Consider the following 12,417-nt stretch of genomic DNA (forward strand, 5'->3'; position numbering starts at 1 on the left):
GGATCGCTGAGCCTCAAACAGATCAGTGGTTGAGTTCAGATCATCTTTGCTATGACAACTGGGCTGGAAAACTGACAATTTTCCCTTAAGATTTGAATCAGCTGCAAATACCTTAAAAACGATGTGTTATGATATTTTGGCATCCCACTTCTGTTTCAAACTGGAACCAGTAAGTTAGGAGCACAAACATCTTTAAAATTTTGCCCCACTTTTTCCAAACTCATAAAGTTGAGTTCAGTTTGAGAGAGACACAATCGGAGGCTAGCTTTTACTGGAGCCAGTTCACACATCCCAGATCTTTCCTTTCCTTGCTCACCCTCTCTTTTGCTCACAGCTGACCCCTTTAAACAGCAAACCTTGAGTGAGACGTGAGATTCCCTAAAGACATATGACCACATTCTACTGTTACATCTGGGCAGCTCCACTGAAGTCTGTGGAGTTGTCTGAGCAGAATTTGGTCCACAATATTTTCTTCAATTAAATTTTAATTGAAAATAAGACACTGGAACTGGCTTAATTTTTCATTGCTAGTAAAGTCTATAATCCTGGCAGCAGTGGCCAAAAACTGGCTGATCTATAGAAAATAAAAACCATTCCTTCAACTGGTATAGCTGCCTTGTTACCCACTACTGCCAAAAATTACAACTCTCTCTTCAAAGAGAATACCTAATGAATCACAGAATCCCATGCTTCAATTTATTTGTATTATAAGAGCTAAAGCTAGCTTTGGAGCCTGGCCTGTCTGCTTCTCAGCTAATTAAACTGACACTGTATACAAAGATGGGTTTCTCCCCCACCCCACTCCTGAATAAATAAATATATATAAAATTCAACTATTTAGGCAGATAGGACCAGATCTACAAGAGACTTAGGTGCCGAAGGCCAAGTTTTAGCACCCTAAGTCTGAGTTTTAGGCACCGCTGTGATCCATCAAGCCCCTGCCTGGCTGCCACCTAACCTGTTAGTGTCTAAACTTTTTTTTCTTTTAATTGGAGTGTTGAGATCCTTTACATTCCAGGAAATAACATGTAAGATTCAGGACCACTTGGCTGTGTTAAGAATTATTTGTGCTTGCACATGAAGGCGATGGAATGTTTCTGTCATTTTCTGCATTACGTGTCCTCCTCCCTAAACAGAAACGCACAAGGCGGGGTTGGGGCTCTGAATGAAGAAATGTCTGAGGCTTATTCCACAGATTTTTGGATAACCTTGCCAGCTGCTATCTACTTGCCAGACTTGCAGGGAATAGATAGAAGAAGGCTTTGGAGCCGGAAGAGCACAAGAAGACAAGTTAAAGTAAAAACATATAACAACTTAAGTTATTACCAACCAACATTATATAACAATGAAAAAGCAACAATGATCAAACACTTAACACTATAAACAAAACTAAGCCATAAATTCTGGAAGGGGTGGGCTGGATAGACACACTCTGTCAATCTCCTTTTTTTTTTTTTTAAAACCAGCATCCTATTGTTTTCTCCCATACCACAAAGTGGTAACTACATTGGAAGGAGACAGAAAGGGAGCACACATGCCACAAACATTGTATTTCTTAACCTGGGTATATAAAAGATATGCCTGGGTATTATCCTCTATTTTGTAATCTTTTTAGTTTTGCCAAACCAAACTCCAGAGTATTGATGCTCCAGCCTGGTACACTTGGTGACACATTGTATGGTGTGAGGATTACTCCCTTATGGTTCATGCTGCCTCCCCTTTTTAGTTTACAACTAAACATTTAGTTTCCCTTTCCCATATTAAACATATAACTAACTAGACAAATCTAACTACTCCCACAAACTGTAAATTACTGAACCAAAGAATTCAACACACAATCCAATTGAACAAATGACTCTTCTGTATTAAACTTGAAGTTGTGTACTACAGGGTTTGAGTTATAGAAGGTACTATGGAGAAGTTGAGGGAGGATGGAGCAACAAGGGGAAAGTATGGGGGAATTAAGTGGTGGAGAGAGGGTATAATAGGGAGAGGAAGGCAGGAGACATGGAGAAAGGATTGAGCAGTGGCAGGGTGAAGGGGGGAGGTGATAGGGAGTACAGACACCACTGTCCATGTAGCTCATCAACCCGTGTTGGTCTGCTCCATTGTCCCACAGGGTGTACAACTACATTGCTCATCTCCTGTGCCGCGTTCCATGACACCTGGCAGGGACGAGAGCTGTCTCTTGCACTTCTAGTACTGGAATGTCAAGCTGCTGGTCTTTGAGGATGCCCTGCAGTAAGACACAACAGAGTTTCCCAGTAGCACCAATTTTAAAAACCAGAATTGGAACCCTCTAATTTCTACAGAGTAACAGGGAGCTGCACCACCCCCGATGATCTCTTTGGTGTAAATCCATGCTGACCTAACACACGGGCCTGGTATAATCCCAACCAAATGGTTCATGTTGATCTGTTCTTGAAACATTTGATAAACTTCCCTAAATGAATTCCCCATCACAAATACAGGAGCAGAGGCACTTAATATTATTAATACACAATATAAATAAATCCTTTCCAGTCAGTTCATCTTTTTTTAGATTAATTTTGGGATGAGGTGTTCCCTTAACCCCCTTACTGGGGTGCTGCTTTTTCAGTCATTTGATGAGAACTAATGTCCATGTCCCAAAGTTAAAGTATAAGCATGAAGCAGAAGAGAGGGCCCAAGTCAGTTAGTTAGTTAGTTACAGTGATGGATAAGTTCATAATTGCAGGTAGGCTAAACAACATAACTGGGAAGTAAACTTGGTATAAAAAATCTTCTGCTTCTTGTAGTTTTTGGAACAGATGCACTTCCATACCAATCCTGACAAGAAACTCAGTTACAAACTTTATCAAATATTGGAGCCTTTGCTGCTTGACAAGCTTCCCTTGCTCTTCTAAAGGTTGATCTGTGTTCAACCAGATCTCTTGAAAAATCATTCTTGTCTTGTTGTATCCTCCTCCCTCCCAACAGTTCTCTTTTCCCCACAAGCTAGCTGCATTATTTTTTCTTTTACATTGTCAGATTTCTCAGATTGAATAAGTGCATGAGGTTTGGTATTTGAGGCTGGTTTAGGAGGTAGGGACCTATATGCTTTCTCTAAATCCAATTTTAAAATCAGGCAGGTTGAGCATTTCTGAAAGGAGTTGAGGAATAAATTCTAGAGGGTTGTCTTTTTCTGCTCCTTCAAGTACTCTTAGAGTGGAGAAACCTTCCCCTGAGGTTGGCTAATTTAGATTAAAGAGAAGATAAACCTGTCTCTTCTGGGCAGAGAGCTCTTCTACCTGATCTTCCACTGATAGTCTCCCTTCTTCATTCACCCATCTTGTCAGCTTTTGAAGAGAAGTTAATTGAGGTAACAGGTAGTTGTATTGTAGCTTGATATCTACTGTGTTTGCAGCACCTTTCTCTATCAGAGGCATCATAGACACAGCTATGCAGTAGCCATCTTGTTTGGAGGGTGGGGGCCTCTGTTATCCTTGATTGTTGGTTTGTTTGGCTGGGATTTTTTTTGGCTACTTGTAGAGCTCCCAATAAACAAATCTTTGCCTTTTGACACGTCAGAGATTTTGGAGAACCTCTTCAGTTACTGGGGGGACAGGTCAGTTGGGCCCTGGTCTCTGGCTGGAAATGGATATTAGCAGATGGCTCTGGAGCTCAAAGGATCTTCTTCTCCATGCTGCAGAGCACTCCCTGGAGTTATATTTATCTTCGGCAAGCAGAACATTCTGTCTTCTCACTGTAGCAATAAAAAATTATCAGGACATCCCTGAAATAACTATTACCTCAGCTCTTAATATCCGTGGCACAGCCTTTCAATTTGGCGAGATTGCAGAAGAGATGAAGATGATTTCCTATATCTTGGTATCCTCTCCAGAAGTTTTCTGTGAATTGTCTATTTTATTTTTCAAGACCATTATGTGAAAACATGCTATTTTTCCACTGGTATTCTTACCATAAGGGAGAATTTGTTCTGTTCATAGTGGCTAGCATTACACAATCTAATACTCCGAAGATATTCAGTTGGGTGGAGAAAGGAATTGAACCACCTAGCCTGACATTGGCCCTGATCCAGCAAGGTACCGAAAACAATACCTTCTTTTATGTCATTGAGACCAATCACATTCTTCAGTGAGACTATTTACATGCTTAAGATTTGCACACATTTGTATACCTTGCTGGATCAGGGCCATTGTCAAAACTGGTCTATAGCTCTGAAGAAGAAAGTATATACAACCTGCCTGCTTGTTATTTTTTCCAAAGAACTGATTATCTTTAATTTCCTTATGTAGTCCTACACTACAGCTAAATCTAATTTCACCTGTCTAACTTACAGTCCTCTTGGAGGACTTCAACTCAATTTTTAAAATAAATGTATTTTATATACTTTAATCCTTTTTTAAAATGAATATTCACATATCATTTTTGTAATATTTTTTCCAGCCACTTTTTCCTCCCTGGAGTCAAGTTTTTGACTCTTTATGTGTTTTACTTTCCAAATAAGGGCTGAAATCTTTCTGAGCAATATGGTTTGCCAGGAATTAATGATGTGATAGGTTAAGCAGCAGCTGAATACATCTGAATTGCAACACTGAGCTTAGATAACCCCCAAATTAGTGATGCCTGAATGAATATATATATATATATATAATATAAAAATTATTTTAAATATATATACTATATAGCATGTGGCTGTCCACTTAAGGTTCCCAGTACAAGTCTAGTCTGTAGACTTAACTTAAATTTGTTTTGATGGCAAACTTAGTCTCTGGCAGTCAGTACTTCACATCAGATTTGGCACAGTAGGCAGGGTCTGCTTAGGTAAGACTCCATAGGGGTAGCAAGGGAACTGAATCACTTTTCACCCCAGTGAGGTAAAGGGGCGTCTCTCAGTCAGCGCTGAGGGAGCTGGTGGAGTTCATATTGCAGCTGCCTGCAAATGAGCAAAATGGTGAGCTCCTCAGGTGCTGACGTTAGCCATCGCGCACTCAAATGTTTTGTTCCCCCCCATACCCTACCAAAAAGAAAACTGAATTAAACTATATTGTACTTTAGATAAGTGAGCAAATGGATGTGGAATCCAAAATGCTATAGACTATGCATCATATGTTAACTTGGCTTTGCTGTTTTCCCTGTAAGTTCATTTCAGAAATGAAAACCCCTGGGCTGTCAATCTGATACTTTTCACCAATGTGAATATCACTTAGGAAGAATGTAAAAAGAAATGACATTTGCTTTCTTGGACTATAACCATGGTTTGGAAGTAGCTAATTTAAGGCTTTAGTTTCCTGGTCCTGCAAATAGTTAGGCACGTGTAATTTTATTCACCTGAGTAATCCCACATAGATGATTAGTTACATACCTGTGTAATAGTTTGGAGGATCAGGGCCTTATAAAGCCCATATTAAAGTGACACAACCAGGTTGAAAATCATATTTTTAAACCACAAATGCCCATGGTTTTGAAGACAATGCAGCTACTCCAATTTATACCATATGAAAATCTGGTCCATATGATGAGACTGTGCAATAGTAATATAATTAACCTTTTGTCCTTTGTGGGACTAGACATTTTCATTAACTGTATTGTAAGAATACAGAGGCTTTTAGGAGCTATTTCCCAGAAATTACAACTCTGATAAAATAGTTGGTTTCCCACCCACCCCCTCTTCCTAGGTCACTAAACAGCCTCATTTACGTCTCACACCAACTGAAGTCAGTGGGAATCTTTGTATTGACTTCAACAGATGTTTTGATCAGGCTCTTAGGCTGCAGTGAAACTCCATCCTGAACATAGGTCTGAAAGTCATCCTAGCCTACAGCCATAAAATAACAAGGGCTAGATTGTAGGGTGATCAGATAGGATATGCGAAAAATCGGGACAGAGGTCGGGGGTAATAGGTGCCTATATAAGAAAAAGCTCTGAATATCAGGACTGTCCCTATAAAAGCAAAAAGAAAAGGAGTACTTGTGGCACCTTAGAGACTAACCAATTTATTTGAGCATAAGCTTTCGTGAGCTACAGCTCACTTCATCGGATGCATACTGTGGAAAGTGTAGAAGATCTTTTTATACACACAAAGCATGAAAAAATACCTCCTCTCACCCCACTCTCCTGCTGGTAATAGCTTATCTAAAGTGATCACTCTCCTTACAATGTGTATGATAATAATATCACCAATGTGATATGTGCCAGCAATGCCCTTCTGCCATGTACATTGGTCAAACTGGACAATCTCTACGTAAAAGAATAAATGGACACAAATCGGATGTCAAGAATTATAACATTCATAAACTAGTCGGAGAACACTTCAATCTCTCTGGTCACGTGATTACAGACATGAAAGTTGCGATATTAAAACAAAAAAACTTCAAATCCAGACTCCAGCGAGAAACTGTTGAATTGGAATTCATTTGCAAATTGGATACAATTAACTTAGGCTTGAATAGAGACTGGGAGTGGCTAAGTCATTATGCAAGGTAACCTATTTCCCCTTGTTTTTTCCTACCCCCCGCCCCCTCCTCAGACGATCTTGTTAAACCCTGGATTTGTGCTGGAAATGGCCCACCTTGATTATCATACACATTGTAAGGAGAGTGATCACTTTACATAAGCTATTACCAGCAGGAGAGTGGGGTGAGAAGAGGTATTTTTTCATGCTTTGTGTGTATAAAAAGATCTTCTACACTTTCCACAGTATGCATCCGATGAGGTGAGCTGTAGCTCATGAAAGCTTATGCTCAAATAAATTGGTTAGTCTCTAAGGTGCCACAAGTACTCCTTTTCTTTTTGCTAATACAGACTAACACGGCTGTTACTCTGAAACCTATAAAAGCAGGACATCTGGTCACCCTAGATAGATTGTGACTGGCCTTCGTGCTGGTGTTCCAGAAGAAAGGGCATAAGGAGCCTATCTTGTATGTCCTATGGCCAGGGACAATCTCCGTATACCCAGCACGTTTCCTGATAGAGGTAGGACACTCCTTGAGCACACCAGGGAACTTCCCTAACCCCAGAGTAAGACCGTTATGACCTAAGCTAACAAGGCTGGAATCAAAGGAAAAGCTCAGAATGAGGTCACTCTGTTTTCAGTCCAATGGGAAATTATTTTTTTTCTTTTATGGTGTGAGTTGTGGCTTGGGTTTTTTTTTTTTATTTTTATTTTTTCTGGAAAGACCTAGGAGAAATGGGCAGCATGGACTGAGATCTGTTAAAACATTATTGAACTGCTTCTTTCCTAGAAGTTTTTATTATTACGTTTAGATCTATTACCAGCAGGCCTGCCCTGAAACTAGTCCTGGACCCATGTGAGCAGACCTATTGAGAACAATGGAACTACTCATGTGAGTTAAGTGTGTGTTTTTAGGACTGGGGCCTTAATGAACACAAGTCAAAAATAAAGTAACACTTGTATCAGAGATTTAGTTTTTATTATATGTAACAACACTCTCAGAAACTAAACAGACAGGCAGCTTTGATCAAAAATAAAACCGGTTCAGTAGTGGTAAGATGAACGTGAGATTTCTGACCTAAGAACATATATATATAGGTATTTGTCAAAACGTTGTTTATTGGCGAGCACTCCAAATTCAGGGGCTGATTAATAGTCCCTCTGCTATCTGACAAGTATCATTTCCAGGAATGAGGCTAGTAATCCATCCAATCCTGTCTGATGCAGTGGTGTCACCTCTGGAAGCAGTGTGACTGTGTAGTATTTTCAAGACTAGAAAGAGCTAGTTTAGCAACACCTTTTTCCTCTCTGAAAGAAAGACCATTTGTTTAGGTGCCTCAATATGGACATAGGAACCTAATCTTAGACCCCCAAGTTTTAAAAACCTTGGCCTAAATTCTCTATCAAGAGAATACTTTCTCTGCACTGAGCTCATTCAGCCCATTTCCAGTTATACTAACACCACTTGACATTTCTCTTCCTGGATATCTCTTTTGTTGCTGTTACATCTGTCATTTGCAGGATAAAATGAACAAAGTTGGACTAGTGAGGATAGAACAACTGAAACTCTCAAAGGTAAATTGGGTGGCTCTGGAGAGATCCATTCAGATGCAGCTGCTGTAGCTTCAGATGCTGATATCGATGAAGGGACTGAAATGTCAGTTCAAGACAAGAGCTTGCAACAGAGTGAACAAGACGAATCCCAGGACAGTGTCAGTGCTTCTTAAATAAAAAGGACAGATGAATTTGTTTTTTTCCTGTGTTAGTTTGCATGCTTTCTTTGGCAAAGAGAACGTGTTTGTTATGACTTAAATCGGTATAGGAGGTAATGCTATAAATTTTCAGTGCAGTCAACTGGATATTCATAACACTCAGGACCATTCTTGGTATCCCTGCCAGTCGTCATATTGCTGTGCAGTGAAATTGATGTTTAAGAAAACTGTATTTTGGGAGAATGTAGCCCATTATTACTAGCTAGACCAGAAAAGAGTTGGTTAAAGGCATTTTTTGTTATTGATACTGAGGAAGTACTTTACTGTTTAAGGCCTTGATCCTGCAGTGTGATGTATGTGGAGAGGGACTTCTGCACCCACACACTGAAATCAGTGGATCTCGTGGGAAGGGTCTGTGCATGTGCATTACACTGCAAGATGGGCCCTGAACTTTGACTTGATTCTCTAAAAGTAAGCTCCCAAATTATTTTTCTAGATCTCCTTCATTGCTGTTAAAGGGAGACTTAAGGTTAAAAAACAAAAACAAAAATTCACTTCTGTGGCTGTTACACCAAAGGGTAATAAACTCCTGAAAAGACCACCTACAAGAGGTGAGAAGATATTTTTCTGTGTGCCCTCAGGGTATGATTAGAAGCAAAAACAATGGTGCCAATTGTTGCCATTAGTGATTCAGAGAAGAAGTGGCCTGAGAGAACTCATTTCACTGAGGCCACTGAAAAGATATCAAATAACAGGAGTGGTAGCGTATGGTATATTTTTAAGGTTGCATGATAACTTGCATTCATCCTAACCCCCCCCCCCCCCCCACTGGTTTTCACTTGATGATAACTTTGAGATTTCCCTCTTTCAGGATAAATGTTTCCAGGTTTGGTCTCCTCCCAAAGGTAAATTTTTTTCTTTGAAAATGTTGGAAATTATTCAATGGTTTTGAACACAAGGATTTCAGGAAAAAAATTTTTTTTCTCATTCTAAAAAGTTACTCTTTTTTTGAACAGCCTTATTGCCAAAGTAGCTGAGTATTGTGTGGTGAAATAGGATATAGAAATAGCCATTACTGAGGAATGGTACTACAGCTTTCATTGATCTGTAGAAAATTGCTTATGATTTGCCCAAGTTATAAGCCTTTGAAAATTACTTAACAAGCATACAGAGCAGTGTCCTTGTCTGTCTCAATTCTGATCCTCAGGCAGAAAGGTTAAGATTAAAAACACACTCAAATCTTCCCAATCGCTGTAGAGTAAATTCTTTACTGGCCTCAGTTGTTTCACTAAATCCTCTGCTTTCATATTAGTATCCATAGGTGCTGGAACTAGGGGTGCTGGGAGTGCTACCCCAATCCCTGGCTTGAAGTAGATTTCATCATATACAAGGTTTACAGTTTGGTTCAATGGCTCTCAGCACCACCACTATAAAAATTGTTCCAGCACCCCTGTTAGTGTCTACAGTTGCTTGCAATTCTTATGCATTTTGAACACCAACTCAGATTGTAAACTTCACAGAATCATAGAAATTTATGGCTGAAAGAGAACTTCTCTAGCCCCCACCCTGCACGATTGCTCCCTCTGGTACATTCTCCAGTTCTACAGTGTGTTCCGTGTACTGTAGATTTAATTGACTCAAGCCTTGCACCATTTCCCTTGGAAAATTATTATGCTGTCCGGTAAACCTCAGAGTTATGAAAGTGTGTGAATTTATGCTGAAAGGTTTATTTTGAAGTGCATATGTGGTTTATGTAGGTGTTTGAACACTTCTCACCTTAGCTACACACATTGGGTAGATGAATTATGCCATTGGTCAGGGAGAAATAGCTGATGAGAATAGTACAGGGTATTTTATCCCACTCCTACAGACAGGTTGGAGTTAAAGGGATTGGTCTAAGGAAATTTGTTGCCTAAGATGAGGGTCAGAGAAATGCATCCAATAAGCTTTCTGAGCCAGAGAATGCCAAACCTGAATTTTTGCTTTGGTACATTGTGAGCTATACAAACTAATAGGGTTACAAATCTGCCAAAACCATAATAAACTCCATTTATATGTATTATAAAAATCTGTCAGTGTGCTTTGGAAAAAGTGACTTTTTCCTGCAAAAAATCACGTCTATAAAGTGTAAACCCTTCAGTGAATCATAATTGCCAGCAACATTGCTTAAGCCCCTTTCAATGATATTTTTTTAATCAAAAGAATTTGTTTCTAAATGTTGGTCTTATAACAAAACCTGGAGAGAAATGAAGTTATTCCATCTTTAGAAAAATGAGAACATGTGAATTCAAATACAGCCTATTTTGTTTGCATTGCAGTGTTACAATAAAATCTCTTTTCATTCCAAAAACACTGTTTTCATGGATTCATATATTCTGAACTGGAAATATATATATTTTTGCTTCACACATTTCAAACACCATCAGGACACGATGCTCTGCTCTTTCCTCAGAACAAACTACCACTGACTTCCCTAGGAGTTTGCCCTGATTTAAGGAACCAAAGACAGCTTAAGGTAGTAGACAGCTAAACCATCACTAAAAAGTATCATAGCAAATTTTATTGAGGCAAGTCAGCTGGTCTACATTTAAAAAAAAAAACAGAACACTTTTCTAAGTCCATTGTTTTGTTGTGCTAAATGTCATTTGCATTTGTTTGTCTCTTTTTTTAGGAAGTCACTACCCAAGATGAAATGTTGAGTACCTTTCCATAGGAAAGTTAAAATTTGGCTTTTGAATTACATACCATAAGCAGAGAATTAAAATTCTGTCTAGCACCTAGGGTAGAGTGCCTCTACTAGGAATTTCAAATGTAGCACTCAGTGACTTGGCAAACAAATATATTGGGTCATATTTTATTAACTATTTCTTTTCACTGATGTCTAGGACTAAATAGATTACTAAACGTAAATGCAGTAAAACAAAGAATTGTCATAATTTGGGAGAGAAGAATAAAAATGGTCAGTCTTGGGCCTGACCAACCTTAAAGATACCCTGTTTAAAGGCAAATAATAGTTTCATTATCAGGATTAAATTGGGTATGCTACTTTCTCATTAGGATAAAATAAACACAAAGGGTAAAATAAAAGAGAAGGTTGGTTACTGTCATGTTGGAGGATCTCTCTTTGAAGGAGAAATGGGGAGCATGTATTACTCCAGAGGTAACATACATTGGGAATTTATTTTAATGAAGTTGGGGTTGTTTTGTGTTTTGTTTTTCTTTCCCACATACATTGAAACGTTGCTGTGGGTTTGTGGGATCAAGGCCACTGCCTCACTGTGTGGACTTGGTAAATCAATTACAGATACATTTTCAGAAGATTTTTAGTGCCTAACTTAAGATACCTAGCGTCTGGTTTTTCAGTGATGCCATGCACCCAAAATCAATAGCTACTTTTGAATGACAATGACTATTTATCTTTTGAGAGAGTGAAATAGTCAGGATTAGAATTTAGGAGTTCCTGACTTCCGGCCTTGTGTTCTATACAGTCCACATTTTCAGCTCAGATTTAGCTGCACTTAATTTTTGCATCTGCAAAATTGTGGACAAACTTATTTGTATGCCCATTTTAGGTCATCTAGTTGTATTTGATCTGCAGACACAAACCAGGTACTTAAAATATGAAGTTACCTGACTTTTGCCTGCAAGTATCTGGCACATGGTTTGAAAATCTTGCCCTACAACAGTTCCACTCTACTATCAAGGCCAGTATTCTGCAGCTCCAGTGCATCTAAATATTGCTTTTATTACAAAAGTACATTTAATACAAATGTCCCAGAGTACACTGGAAACAAATTAAAAATTTATCCAAGTAGAGCCAGTTATCCAAATAGATGAACTGTGAAGCTGAAAGGTGTATAGCAATCCCAATGCAGGAATTGGTGGTGAAGCAGAACAGGCCATATTCTCCTTAGTATACTATAAACTGTTAAAACAACTGTACGCTTAAACTGTTAAGTCCTAAAGCTGCAAGTACGCAGAGGGTTTGGGTTCAAAGCCAAGGTCAATTCACTCGAAAAATAAGCCTGATGGTCTCAGCCTCATCTTTGTTTGTTCCCTTCTCAAAAACACCACAGAATTCAGCATGGTTGGATATCTCTGCTCAGGAGGCTGTGATCAGACAGAGCAAGGAATAAGGTCAGGAATGAGGTACATAATCACCAGCATGGGCTCCTACACACTGTCTCCTTGGAGCCAGTCCTGTTAGCCCCTCACTGTTTCAAGCACTGAATTTATTCAATAATGATTAGAGAAAACTAACTATAGGAT

This window comes from Eretmochelys imbricata, chromosome 4 (genome assembly GCF_965152235.1).
Source record: "Eretmochelys imbricata isolate rEreImb1 chromosome 4, rEreImb1.hap1, whole genome shotgun sequence".
Classification (NCBI taxonomy): Eukaryota; Metazoa; Chordata; order Testudines; family Cheloniidae; genus Eretmochelys; species Eretmochelys imbricata.